Here is a 14,457-nt window from a genome sequence, read left to right on the forward strand (position 1 = left end):
AAATCAGCAGAGGGATGGGAAAGTCACAGGAAGGGAAGAACAGCAGGAAGCCTTCCTGGCTTTTGAAACAGAGACAATGAATTTTGGGGTGATAAAGGGGAGGAGGAAGACATTTGAGTTGCCTGTCACTTGCGGGATTAAAGGGCACAGAGCTTTTGAAATCACAGAATGTTGGATCCTTCATCCAAGAGTTGAAGTCTCTGGAAACTATCGAGGTGAGAAACCTGCTCAGGCACAGACTGTAACTTGCTGCAATTAAGTTTCATTCTTAGAAGCATATTTTTACTTGTATTGGCTTGTAACCCTTTCTATCTTTATTCCTTATACTTGGTCCTTCCTAAATGCACTTGTTTTGCTTTTACTACAAATCAATTAAGTGCTGTGATTGAAATAAGAGTGTTTGTCAAACCCCAATTAAATTAATGAGCTGCTGTGTATTGTCTCTTTAAAGGAAAAATAAACTTCAGAACTTCAGTGAGTGTTCCAGGAGAGGACTTCAGGGAGACGTCTTGGGGGAACTCGGGAGTTGGGGTTCACTATTTGTTACCTACAAGGTAAGGTGTGGACTGGCAGAGTCTGGAGAGTTTGCTGACAAGGCAGACAAGCTGATGCATCAGGAAGTTACCACACAGCTTAGCAGTAGCAAAGTTCTCATTTGCCAAGGCTGAGAAAGGTCACACAGTAACTTACAGTTTTGGGAACCTCAGCAGATTTTCACATTGGCAGACAATTTGGGGGAAATTTGGGATGGGGAAGGTGTTGGGGTCACCCTGAAAAAAAGTAGCCAGGTGGTGAAAGCCAAGAAATGAGCTGCATGCTTGTATCCTGGCTGTTGGTGTCAGGCCCTTGAGCCCTGCAGTATAGGACGTAAGGTACCCAGAGTGACAGAGCCCCATGCTGATCTGGGTTGAACCCCAAAGCATCACAACCAGGAAAAAGAGAGAGACTGAGATGTGTGTTTCATTTTCTTCAGTGGATGATCAACCTTAAACTTGTATTTCATCATGAAAAACCACTCTTGGTATGGACAAAGGACAGTGACTTAAATGGATATGAAGAACATTTAGATACAAGTGAAAACAGTTTATTTGGGATACATTTCATTTTCAATGAGATTCAAATACTTCAGACAGATATTAAATAACAATTGCATAGAAAAATCTATTCTTTCTCAATGCTTTAGTAACCTGAGTACTATATAAGTGTGATGATTTTAACGCATGGCTTCAAAGAATGACCAGATCTGAGCAACTACTCATATTGTCTCACTGGGGCTAGATGTGGCAGACATAACGCATGTATGTACACCCACAAACACTCACCTTTCCTAAGCATTAGTTTGTCTGTCAGACTGGAAAATATTAGTATTTTATGAGTTAAAGCAAAAATTAGTAGAACAACCCTGAACAATGCATCTTTTGGCAGAAGCTAAAATTCATGTGAGTTCTCTGTATGTTTCTTTTAATTATACAACGCAGAACTGCAAACAGAAGTCTAACCAGAACACAAACTTCAAAAAGTTTGGCTTTCTTAAATATTCAGCTTATTTCCTAACCCAAATATTTTGGGTTCTCTCATCCCTGAAAAAAATCAGGATCACTCTTCCCGTCCCCCCCTTTTTTTTCTGTTGGTTTATTATGATTGTATTTTAGAGCCTAAAGAGAACAAATGCAATTTCTGTCACTCAGTAAGGTAATGGAATTAGTCTGATGAAACATCGGAATTTTTTACACTGAATTTGTAGTGTAAATTACAGAGGAAGGACGCCTCTTAATTCAATAGCCACTTACTCTGATATCCTGTACAAACCACATTGATTGCTACAGAGGTATATAACTCCCATAACATTCCAGCCCTGATGTTTCTTTTGCAATCTTAAACTTTTCTTTCTGTTGAGAGTGACTTCTTCTATTTCCCAAAATGGGAAATATGTTTCTTCCTACCCTTGTGAAAGTCATTCCTAAGAGTACTGGAAATCTGATCTCTCTATTACGCAGTATCTTTATCAGATTCTCCAAGGAGATGCGTGTTTCAAGCAGAACAATCTCAGGGCTAAGAATCCCATGTGATAATGGAAAAATGCTCCAAAGTATGCATTCTGCCAGTGACTTTCCCCAGTGTACAATGCCTGAAGTTCTGACACACTGGATTTTTTTAACCATTTGTCTGGAATGAACTCACCACATATGATACTAGATCTGAATTACATTCAAACAAAACTGCATCATCTCAAGCTGAAAACTTTAGGATATATCAGAATATTTATCTTCAAATAAATTTAATTAAAATCACTATTAGTGTTAACGGTAAACATACTGGATGGACATTCCTCTTTGGCCTCAAGAAAAGCAACAGAAAGTCTCAGTTAAAAAGGGTGGAAAGGAAGTTGCTTTGGGATATTTGAACAATACCAAAAAAATTGATGGCATTTTGGGACCTGATCGTCAGAAGAAGTAAATCAGCATAGTTCCACTGACTTGGCCCAAACATTTTGATGGGAATGTGCACTTCAAATACTCTTTTGGTTTTGATCATTTTATCCAAAATAACATATACAATATAGGAAAGAGCTTTGTGGCTTTTTGGCTGGGGGGTTGATATTCTATGTGTATAGAAATTAAGAAGCCTAAAATGATTTAGTCCTGAACAAAGAAGAGAGTTAATAGAGCAATGTAGCATGGTAGTGGTGAACGCTGATTGGATACATTGCTTCAAAATATCCTACAAGTTCAGAACAGCTGGAAACCTGAGAAATTATAAGAGCATATATATAAAAGGGATAGACAAGAATAGTTTAAAAAGCCATATCAGATGCGAACAACCTATAGGATTCACTCCGGTGGGAGACTATTGAAGAGAATAGTAGCTTAGAGGTGTTCAAGGAAAGGTTACGTATTTATATCAGTACTATATCACTGTATAGATTGAAAAATTACATGGATATCAAATCCCATCATTTGGAGCATACATTGTTCCGGTATTGGGTTAGCACTAAATGTGTTCCTCGGTGCAGTAGAATTGCATAATTCGTCCTACTACATTATGTAGTGTGAAAGATATACATGCCTTCTCAGGGAGAAAATACTGGGTATTAAGGGGTGTTTAATCTAGTGGAGACAATCATAATAAGAACCAATGGCTAGAATTATATCCAGACAAATGCATATTAGAAATAAGGCACAAATTTTTACCAGTGAGGGAACAAACTACCAAGGAAAGTGGTGGATTCTCCATCTTATGAAGTCTTCAAATCAAAATTGGATATTTTGCTGGAAGGATATGCTCCAGTCATGATGCAATTCTCTGGTCTGTGTTATACATGTCACATTAGATGAGCTGATAGTCTCTTCAGACCTTAAACTGATGAAGTGGGTATTCACCCACGAAAGCTTATGCTCCAGTACATCTGTTAGTCTATAAGGTGCCACAGGACTCTTTGTTGCTTCTATTAATCTAGGTGTTACCAGTAATGAGGCACAAGTATTGGCAACTTCCAGAGTCAGGTTAACAAATTAGATCAATCAGTGACCTTTTCAGGGTAGCTCTTCCTACTGTATGTTTTTTAAAATGTAAGGAATTTGAATGTGTAGCTCCATTATTATGTTATAATATGAGACATCTTAACCCTTTTTAAAATTGTAGTGTACACACACCACCAAAATAAACACTGGCAAAACAGTCCATGTTATGGAATAATAAAGTACTGCATATAGGCAGGAAGAATTAAATTCATTAGCTGTCATTATGGTTGATGTTCATATGTCATAAAATTCTACCCGAATATAAACTACTTTTTTTAAAAAACAATATATGTATTATTTGTATTACACTAGCACCTAGAGGTCCCATCTCAGAATGGTCATTGTGTTGGGCATTGTACAAAGTCAAACACGTCCTTGTACTAAGGAACTTGCCATCTAAATAGATGTAACACACAAAGAGTGGGGGAAAAGTGCTTGAATGAATTAGGAGCACAGGCTGCACTGACTCTTAACTCGCTCAGGTACTTTTGAAAATCTCACCCTCAATAGCTAAGACATGCAAAGGGTAGGAGGAGAATCAGAGGCACAGAGATATGAAGTGACTTACCCTGGGCATACAACAGGGCAGTGGCAGAGCTGGGAATAGCATCCACGTATCCCAAGTCCCAGTCTTGTGCCCTAGGTACTAATCATGCTGTCTCTCAAGTGTATCATGATTTGTGAGACTCATCAGCACCATAGAATGACCTGAATATTGCTTGAACCATCAGTTTCCTCTGCAAGTGTCAGAATTCTGAGTGCTCTAGTCTGAGACCTGGCATGGCATTGGTGCACATCTGTGCATGAACACAAATTCCACAATTTTATAGACATGTGGCTGGATGCCCAGTCATCTAGCTTCAAGTATAAACACATTGGAGACTTGCACACATATATGCGGTTCTGTGTGGACAACATAGGTGAGCAGATGGACACACACACACACATGCAATGACATCAGGGCTGAAAATCAGGCCCTTTATATGCTTACTTCACTTCCATTCAGGCAGCAAGAAAACTGTGAAACAAATTTGCATTTCATACCTATAGCTAACACCAGGCCTGTGAAAATTTTATGGAACATTAAAAGGAAAAGTGATACCCTGGCATTTGGACCAGCTACATCTTGTGAGAGGTGCAAATCCACTTCACACCTCAACAATTTATTAGCCACAATTCTGCTTTAATCTGGAAGAAATAAGTACCCAAGGAATAGATTCTCCACTTGATACATTTCCCATTCCTGTAAGTTACATGTGCACATTAAAAGAGGAACTTACCTCCTGGAGTCTCATTTCCTCTGGCAAATATGTTGCTAGGGGAAAAACTGGGCACCTATTCAAATTTGACCTATACTGACAAATGTTTGAGTCAATCTCATGAAACTCCCCAGAACACTAGTCTAAGTTCCAGGGGCAAATCCTCAGCTGCTGGAAATTGTTCTTTCGCCCCTGCCCCCAGTCAATAGAGTTATGATGGCTTATATCAACTAAGAATTTTTCCCTCTTCTCTTTGAATCTAAGTTTGGCAGACTCTTGCTATTTACTACATTATGTGGAGGGAAATGTGATTTCCTTGTAGCAGACTCAGTGTTCTGTGACTTTCCCCCTCAAAGTCAGGGAGGCCTGCATTTACAAATATAAGGCTGCAAATGACATATGTTTGCAAGTCCAGAAATGACAACAGCCTTTCAGGTGCTATTTTCTGGTTTATAGCAAAAGCATTGTGCATCGCTAATTGGGCCATATGGACTTCCATTTTCCCCAACCATTTTTAATAGTACAAGATATTGTGTCCTATGCCTGTAGCAGCTGATCTGTGCTATCCACACCTCCAATGTGTCTCTTGTAATCTGTTTCACATAAAGGCTTGTATTTGTTTCTGTCCTCCTGGGTTCTGACCTCTGATGGGAGCTGTAAATGGTGGTTGGTGGTAAGAAGGCACCATCACTTCCTCTTTATCAGTTTGTTTTATTCCTAGCAGTTCTTCACAGCTCTGCATTTTACCAAGTTTTTTTCTTTATCAGTATCTCTAACAGGTGGCCGCACTGATGCCTCTCAGCCTACAGTTTGATGCCTTGTAGCTTTCTTCCTGGCTGAGAAATGTCACAGATGGAAATGAGCAGTTTCATCTCTTCCTGCCAGCTGTACAGTGATCATGTGGTGGCAATCACTCCAGCCTGCCTGGGACTATGGAGTAGAAGTTGCATAGGAGTATTCCCAGGTGGAAGCTGGAACTGGTAGGGCTATTCTATCCTTTTTCTAAAAAGTAAAGCAATGTAGGTGAACCTAACATCTCCGCCAAGAGAACCAGCAAGGGTGACAATTTGGATGATGGGGATAAGTTCTCCCTGGATATGGAAATGGAATTTTACCTTCATCCCTTAAATTGGTTACTCCAGGACAATATAGGGGTGCATTTGTGGTGTGAAGCTGGAAGATTATATTGCTGATCTTATTCTGTAGGTATTCAGTTTTTATTTATTTTGGTTTTCAATTTAGCAGGTGCCTCCCAAAATTTTAACATGTGCTTTTTAAAAAAGTACAGTGTATTGATATTTTTATTCAACTTTCCAATTACACAAACACCAGTCTAAAGGTTCTCCCACCAAAGAAAACTGAGAGATCCCCTTTACCAGTCATATTATTTATTTCTATTATGAGGGCACTCAAAGCCCCCAGTCACGATCGGAGCCACATTTCATGGACCAGGACCCCATTGTGCTAAGTGCTATATCAACACATTATAAGAGATGGTCCTTGCCCTGAGGAGTCTGAAATACAGACAAATGGTGCAATGAGAGGCAAAAACAAATGATGAGCTGGGCATATGGTGAGCACAGATATTTAGTCGTTGTTACATTCATCTTGAAGGTTCACTACATATATACATACGTTGTGGAACCTTCAAGATGAATATATATATAGGTTCCACAACATATGTATATATGTATGTATGTATGTCAAGAGACAGATGCATAGATATATGTTGGGTCTGATTCTTCACTGCCTTTTGCAGTCTACTGCATATACGTATATACAAAGATGAAAATAGAGATGTGTATTGCAAAAAATATTGTATATACTTGAGTGTGGGAGGGTATATGATGCTAAAAGGAATTGGAGGCATGGGAATAGAAGAGGCCAGGACAATATAGATAAAGGGAAGAGATGGGGAGGGAACAAAGGGAAGTGATAATGGGAGGATGACAGCAGGAGGCAGTCAGATAGGACAGATCTGAATAGTTTATCATAAGATAGAGGACTTCACTCCCATTGTCCCTAGGATCTTTCATAGCACTAAATTTACCTAATGTTAAAATGTTTTTTCTTCCCTCTTATACCCAAACTAGGCCTTGCAGGTCTGACAGATATTTCCATTCAACTCTCAGATTTCGCATCCAAAGGCATATACCCATATATCCCACAGCGCTACCTCTCTCTTTCATCAGATAGATAATTACTTTTTGCATCACTGTCTAGCTGCACTTGATTAGAGACCTAGAAATAAGAAGATCTGTATCCCATTATCTATCCCCTGGTCCACCTACTCATCTTCGAGCAATTTCAATTGCAATGGACTTTAGTAAGGAAATGCTGTCTTTTCTACGTATATGTTAGACTCAAGTAACTGATACATTGGTTTATTTCAATCTTCTCATTTGAGTTCCATGTGAGAGGTCTGGAAAACAATTATAGTGAGCTCTAAAGATGAATGGCTTTTATGTAGGAGTGGAGAAAGTTTCCTCACCCATTTGGGGTCTATCTGCCATGTGTGTCAGACAAGTTTGGAAGCCCTTTTTTCACGTTTTATCAGTATAGCTTACCTCTGTTATGAACAGTTGCTAGAAAAGACTCAGTTAACTGACTTTGTTTCAAAGAATTGCATGAATACATTGAAAGCTGGGCTGAGAATCACCAATTTTCTGTCTTGAGCAACCATTTAAAAGGATCTTTACCCAACACACCTACCTGTTCGCATGCAGCTTAGAAGAAAAGATCAGATTTTTCAGCATAGGTTGGGCCCACTGGTTGCCTAAAGTGGGGGGAAATGTGATTCATTGTTGAGGATGCCCTGCCAATAGCTCCCTTCTATTTCTGCCAGAGGAGTATTAATTAAAAGAACCTCAGTTTATCACAATGGCCTCTCCACCACACTTTAAAATAATAGGCCCATATTCATCCCTGATTTATCAATGGGATTACACCACGGGTGAATTTGGACCATGATGACTCAAGTAGTAATGGTGAATCAGACTGCAGAATTTTCACTGTTGTATGTTACTCCTGGTTTATCTCCATTCTTTTCAGCTTTTTTTTTTGCTAAGGAAAGGGGCAGTGTTTAATAATATAATTTTGAAATGTCTCCAGACAGATTTAGTATTGGAAAGGAATATATAGACAGATGGAAAAATGGACCTTGTTTTACTCTGGTCAGTGTATTGTAGTCTAATATGTTCTAATGAAGTATAAAATCACTCTCTGCTATGCCTGCTTCTGAGGTACTAGGTTATTTTCAGTTTGCAGTCTTCCTGGATTCTGGAGATAATTCCCTCAGCTTTCATTGGGCCAACAACAAAGTGATGGCAACAAATATATTGTGCTTTAATCCAGTGCCAGTCCTTCTCCCCTCTTTGCTAAGCGGTTGCATACATGCTAAGATAGCTACACACTGTTGTTAATTTTACAACTTCAGTGCACCCTAGACATTCAAGACACAGCCATGAAAGCAGCATCTGTTCTATAGGGGTAGTTGGCCACACTTCCGTGATGATTTCTATGGTACGGCAGGTGCCACCCCTTTAGTTTCATTCAAGGGATCTAGGACATGGGTGAGCCAAGGGATCTAGTTATCCTGTGACGAGTGGAAGATTCATGAAACTCCATGACATTAATGGGGAACCGTGTACTCTAAATCTCTCTGTCAGCAATGGAAGAACCCACCTCAATGTACTACTAATATGCATGACTGGAGAAAACCTTGCCATGTAAATAGACTAATTAGTTATGTTTAATAGCCCATAGTTTAGTATTTCTGAATTGTTCGGAATTTCAGCAGGATTAGAAAGGTAAAGAAATGGCTTAGTATTACACTGCTTAAGATTATATGGCAAATAGGGTTTTCACACCAGATTTGAGACATTTGTACTAAATTTTCAGTGTGAGCTCACATTGTCATTCTATAAAGACTGCTCTCCAGATGGGCTAATTTGTCTACCTGTGTTCCATTTTAGGGCTTGATTTTAACTTTTGGATAATTCCCACGAATGCCAAAGACAGGGTAGGAAATCCATTAAATTTCTACAAGAGTGATTGAAATGGAAAATTCCAAAAGAAACCCTATTAGAGTTTTTTTCCATCAAATCACCATTAGAGACTTCTTATGCTTTTCTTAATTATACATTGATATTAACTGGACTGTTGCATGATTTAAAACTGACTCTTAATCTCGGCTATTCTGTGCTGCTGTAGTTTTTATGACATCCAACTAACAACTGCTTTATGCATTAATCTATCTAGAAAACCACCTTAATATTTTTTGATCTTTTTTTAGAAGAAAAAAGACCCCAAGAACGAAATGAAAGCTTTTGGGTTCAGCCATTAGCAATTTTCTGCTTAGTATTTGAAAAATTGCTTATTTTAATTGCTTCACAGAAGAAAAAGATATCAAAGCTACTGTTCTCTATTTCCAAACTTTGTAATTATTTCACTCAGTCATCTGAAATGGCTTAAAAGTATTTTCATTGAAATGTAGATTTCTTCCATTTCAAATGTACTTTTATTCTCCGGTGTTTCTTTTCCTTTCTTTTGGTTACTTCTTCTCTGGTCTCCACAACAGCAAACCTGGACTCCAGTCTCTGGAAACAAAAGCATAGAGATCCATGTCTGTGTACACACACGCATGTATAACCCCATTGTTTAAATGCATCATCTTCATCAGAAGCCCATCCTCTTCATGCTCTAAGGACTGCAATAATATAATCGACCTCTTTTATAACACTTTTCATCAGTCGATCTCAAAACCCTTTACCAAAGAGGTGAGTATCATTTATCCCCACTTTACAGATGTGGAAACTGAGGCATAGAGAGATTTAAAGTGACTGGTCTAAGGTTAGCCAACACACAAGTGGCAAAGCCAGGAATAGACCTCAGATCTGCTGAATCCCACTCCAGTGCTCTGTCCACAAGGCAACACTATCTCCCAAGTCACATTTCATTCCTGTACTTCACGTCTACAAGTTTTAGTGAGACCATCATGCCAGATGACGAATAAAAATACAGGGCCAGAATCTCAACTAGTGTGAATTGGCATCTGAAGTTAACAAAGCTTTGCCAATTAGCTCCATTATTATTTATTATTTCTATTGCACTAGTGCCTAAGGACCTTATTCAGGGATCAGTGCCTACTGGCGTAGGCACTGTACCAAAAAATAAGACAGTCCTTGCTCCAGAAAACATGCAACCCAAAATTGTCAAAAATAGGAGCCTAAAGTTAGTCTCTCCTAAATCCACATTTAGGTTTCTAAGATTATAATTTCCATAAACACCTGAATGACTTAAGAACATAAGTAACATTCACTTCAATGGGACAGGTGTGTGTGCACAAATTAGCCACAACAGTGGTCTCAGTAGTCACAGGTGCCCACCAGCCTAATCATCCCCAGTGAAGGATCTGCCCCTAAAGTCTTTCCCACTGCAATCTGCGCCAGTTAACTGAGCCTATGGATAAACCAAATAGTGGCTACAAAAGAACAACAATAAAAAGAATCCCCGTAAAAGTCCTGGATACAAATGCGAGACATTTTGCTGAGGATACCATAAAACTTTCTCTGTCTCAATCTACTGTTGGCTTTCTCCTCAGTTGCATACTTACATCTGCCACATGCAAGGACAGATTTCCCACATTGACATTTAAATCTCTAAGATTAGCCCCCAAACACACTTACTTGAACCTGGAAAAATGTGAAACTTGATGTTCACAGGGATCTATGACTCAAGAGTAAATATCTATTTAAAAGAGGTGAGCTAACAGCTCCACCAGAAGTTATGTGCTTGATGCAGAAATTACTGGGTGTATTTCTGTGTTCCAAGATATGCAAGAGTTCAGACTATATGATCATAATGGGGTCTTCTGGCCTTCAAATTTCTGGAATACATTATCTTTGGTTTCAATGCATGAGGATCACACTCTTCCCCATTTTACTCCAAGTTTCATATTTAGAAGGGACTCTATCTCAGAGTCTAACTCATTCTAAAATCTGCTGTGTATTTTACCTGATCTTAATGTCAAAAATATAAGAATCTATCATGGGTGATGGTTCGGCTTAGGTTCATTTCAAAGATTTATGGACATCAGTGAATATTTCAGTGAATCTACACTGAGTTTGAGGTTTGTGATGAAATCTAGAGACAGGTGAGTTCTGTGTGGTTTTAGGCAGTACAAACCCTTTGTGTGTGAAGGAATTTACTAACTAAACCCTGCATTTGTTTTTCATTCAACTTCAATATCAGTCACAAAGCCTTGGGGTCTTGTTGGACTCACCACTGATCCTGGATATCAAGGCAGCAACAGTGGCAAGAAATTATTTCCTCCTCCGATAGTTTGACAGGAAACTACGCTACTTACTCTTAGATGAGGATCTGGCCACAATGATCTGTGTGTCCATCATTTCTAGGCTGGGCCTTAGCAGTTCTCAGTATCCAGAGTTGAAGATGAAAGTTACTAAACTCACTTCTCCAGAATGCAGCAGCTTTCCTTCTGAGCAGGAAAAGACAGAGAAACAATATCATATGACATAAATGGGCTGAGGCCCAGCTACATCAGAGAGTGTCCTCTAGCAACAGCTGTGTTTCTCTGGGATGATTCACCTGCAGGCGGCTAGACAAAGCTCACAGGAGCCAGAGCTAAGGCGTTCTTGGTTTCTGTGTCCTCAGCTGTGGAACAAAAGTACTGGAAGGGATAGGACTGAATCCAAACAAACCATTCGCCATACTCAGGTTTTACAAAAGCTTTGTAGCAATAACCAAAGACAAGGAATGAGAACAGCAAAAATGAAAGAAAAAGAGAAAGAGACAGGGGCAAAGCTTCCTAAGGAAGAGGCAGAGTTCCTATAGAAATCTCTTTGCAACATTACTGTGTTTTGTGCTCCAGTGCTACTAGATCCTAGATATAACTAAATAAATTAACTACTTGCCCACAACAAAAATTAATGCTCCCTTTCTTACCTTAAATGTCTTCAAAGATAGTTCCAGGACTTGTTGAGAACAGAGAGAAAGAAAGGGAAGCAGAATGTTTGGAAGCTTCTCAACAATGCAAATACCCTCAGGTCATGTTGGCCAGACTTCAGTGAATGCATCAAACCATCCAGAAGTTAGAAAGGCTTTGAGTCTTGATGCATAAATCTAGCTTTGTTGCTATCTCTACCTACATACAACCTTGTCATTATCTGGGAAGCCCTCCGTGTATTACCTGCAGACACATAAAGTGAAATCTGAGGATCTCCATTGGAAGATTTAGCTGAGTATCTGAATGAATGCTAGCTGGGGCAAGAGTAACCCTTCATGATACCCAGGATAGGACAAATCACATAGTCAAAGAAAGAATGAATTATATTAGTAGTAGTATTGCCATTTCAAAGAATGCATTTAAATAAGTCAAAACTACTTAATAAAGTTTGTTCAAAGTAGCAATAGTAGTAACATTTACTAGAGGCCTAAATTGTGCAACCTTAACTCACATTGAGTAGAACTGTGCTCCCAAGCAGTTCCATTGATTTCTATAGTACACATTAGTTATGCCATTTTTTGCTTCTTGATTTTGATGGGCCAGCAAAGGTCTGAGACTGCGGTGAGGGAGGGTCTCACAATCTAGACTGGAATGACAGCTGCCGAAGAAAAGATTGCAATGCATGTAAGTCGTGTCCATATTACATGCCAAGAGCTATTTTTGCATCTTTGTATTATTGCCTTGCAACATCCTAAGATATTCAAATAAAATGCAAGGAAATGTTTCAATGCACTGTAAAATATGAATAGCATAAAAAATTACTCAACCCATCAGAAGGAAGAGGTAGCATAACTAATGTGTATTATAGGATCCCTTACAAGTGAAATGCTATATCTCAAGGGGCCGAACTGATAAAATAATTTGATGTATAAATGATGCAGCTGTTGCTATGGTAACAATATACGTTTTACTGAATAGAACAAGAAATGGTCAAGTAAAGCTTTGTAACTGGGCTGGGGATTAAAGATAAACTTTTGCACTGGGGAAAATCCAACTTGAACCTGAATCCACTTGCCCTGAAATTTTACTCTTGCTCTAATTGTATCTAAATCTGGGGCTTTCTCCTTGAGAACCCAACTTTTTTTTCCTACTTGATCCCAGAGTGAAATAATAATAATACTAAACAGTGAATAAATTATGTACTTGTCTTTGCAGTGAATCAAGCCTCGGCCATTGCGATAATTCCAAGCCGGTGAGAACTCCCATCGGAAACCTTCTTTTGGTATAAAAATGAATCAGTTCCTGTCACGTGAATATGCCTATTTTACTTCAGTCCTTGCTTACCTTCTAGTCTTTAATTTTCTTCTTTCAATGGATTACTCATACCTGTCCCTTGGCTGAAGGTGGGGATTGGGCAACAAGAACTTGTACTTTAGTGCCTGCAAATGGAAAGCAAGAGTATTTATGATTCAAAAGCTGTTTCTATCACAGTGTTATAAAAGTATCATGCAAAGACCAAATGCAAACGTCAAAGAGAGTCTCATGTCTCTCAGTCAGAAATAGCAAAGAGAAAAAGTGATGGGGAGTCTTTCTGACTGAGTCTGAGAATACTGGTTTGGACAAGCTAGACCAATTCCAATTCATTTGGATTGGTGCTGGCTTGTGAGATTGTAGGAAAGTTATCGGCTGTCTCCTGGTTAGGCCCATCCTTTTCCAATTCTCAGTACGTTCAAGCAACAGAGGTGGATTCTCTTCAATATAACGATACAAACCTTACCTGGGTTTCTCATTGCCTCTCTAATATATCACAAAGCATTTATGCTGCTGTTGTCTTATCCCCCACCTTCTTCCTCGGTAAACTAAAGGAACTTTGAATGCTGTTTATTGTCCACCCAGCATCTTCCGTTTGTATGGATATCTTATCTGGATTTTTGTTGAGTTATCCCTTGAGCCCTTGTAACAATGCCTGATTGTGAACATCTAGACAAGGATGATATCAGCATTTCAAGGTGTATTTTTGACTGCAAGTCTTTTGTTGTTAAGTGACTCAGGCATAGGCACGGGTGTATACAACATGGACACACACATCAAAAATGTACGCATTTCTATTGTATCTCTACTTCTCTCCCTTTCAGTGGAAGGTGGGATGCAAGATTGCTCCTCCTCCCCAACAGCTGGTACTTTCCAGACTGTATTGCATTAAACACATAACATACAAATAAGAGAACTGCACACTGGCAATTTGTGGTGTTTTTCTTTCCTAAAGGTTTGACAACAAGAACAAAGCAGTGTCTTAAAGAAATTGTCAGTCTCCCTCATCCCCCAAAAGTGCCTTGTGCTGCTCAGGGAATGGACAGCTGGGGATTCTCTTTGCACAGGGGGAATCCTTGGGCATCATATAGCTGGCAGAGCCCTGCGTTCACAATGTCTGTCATAGAATCATTGAAATATAGGGCTGGAAGTGACCTAGAGAGGTTATCCCTCTTGCTACAGCAGGACCAAGTATACCTAGATCATCCGTGACAGGTGTTTGTCTAGCCTGTTCTTAAATACCTCCAGTGATGGGTATTACATAATCTCCCTTGCTAACCCTTTTCAGTACTAAACTATCTTTATAAACATTTTTCCTAATATCTAACCTAAATCTCTCATGCTACAGATGAAGCCAATTACTCCTTGTCCTACAGGTGCCATGTATGTTGGTGTCCTG

At 39.2% G+C, this 14,457-nt stretch overlaps 1 long non-coding RNA gene across 3 annotated transcripts in view; it reads right to left on the reverse strand.

Moving 5' to 3' along the window:
* Positions 1-1,051: 1,051 nt before the first annotated feature.
* The window catches only part of LOC127057923 (uncharacterized), a 36,836-nt gene continuing 23,430 nt past the window's right edge, over positions 1,052-14,457 (reverse strand). For 2 of the 3 annotated variants that reach the window (XR_007776233.1, XR_007776231.1), the window contains 2 exons: positions 11,148-13,186; positions 1,053-9,378 (listed from right to left, as the gene is read on the reverse strand). This is a non-coding gene — a long non-coding RNA (uncharacterized LOC127057923). Of the gene's footprint in view, positions 9,379-11,147; positions 13,187-14,457 lie in introns of all 3 variants that reach the window. The other variant, XR_007776232.1, reaches the window with a different exon arrangement.

Source organism: Gopherus flavomarginatus, chromosome 9 (assembly GCF_025201925.1).
Source record: "Gopherus flavomarginatus isolate rGopFla2 chromosome 9, rGopFla2.mat.asm, whole genome shotgun sequence".
In the NCBI taxonomy this organism is placed as follows: Eukaryota; Metazoa; Chordata; order Testudines; family Testudinidae; genus Gopherus; species Gopherus flavomarginatus.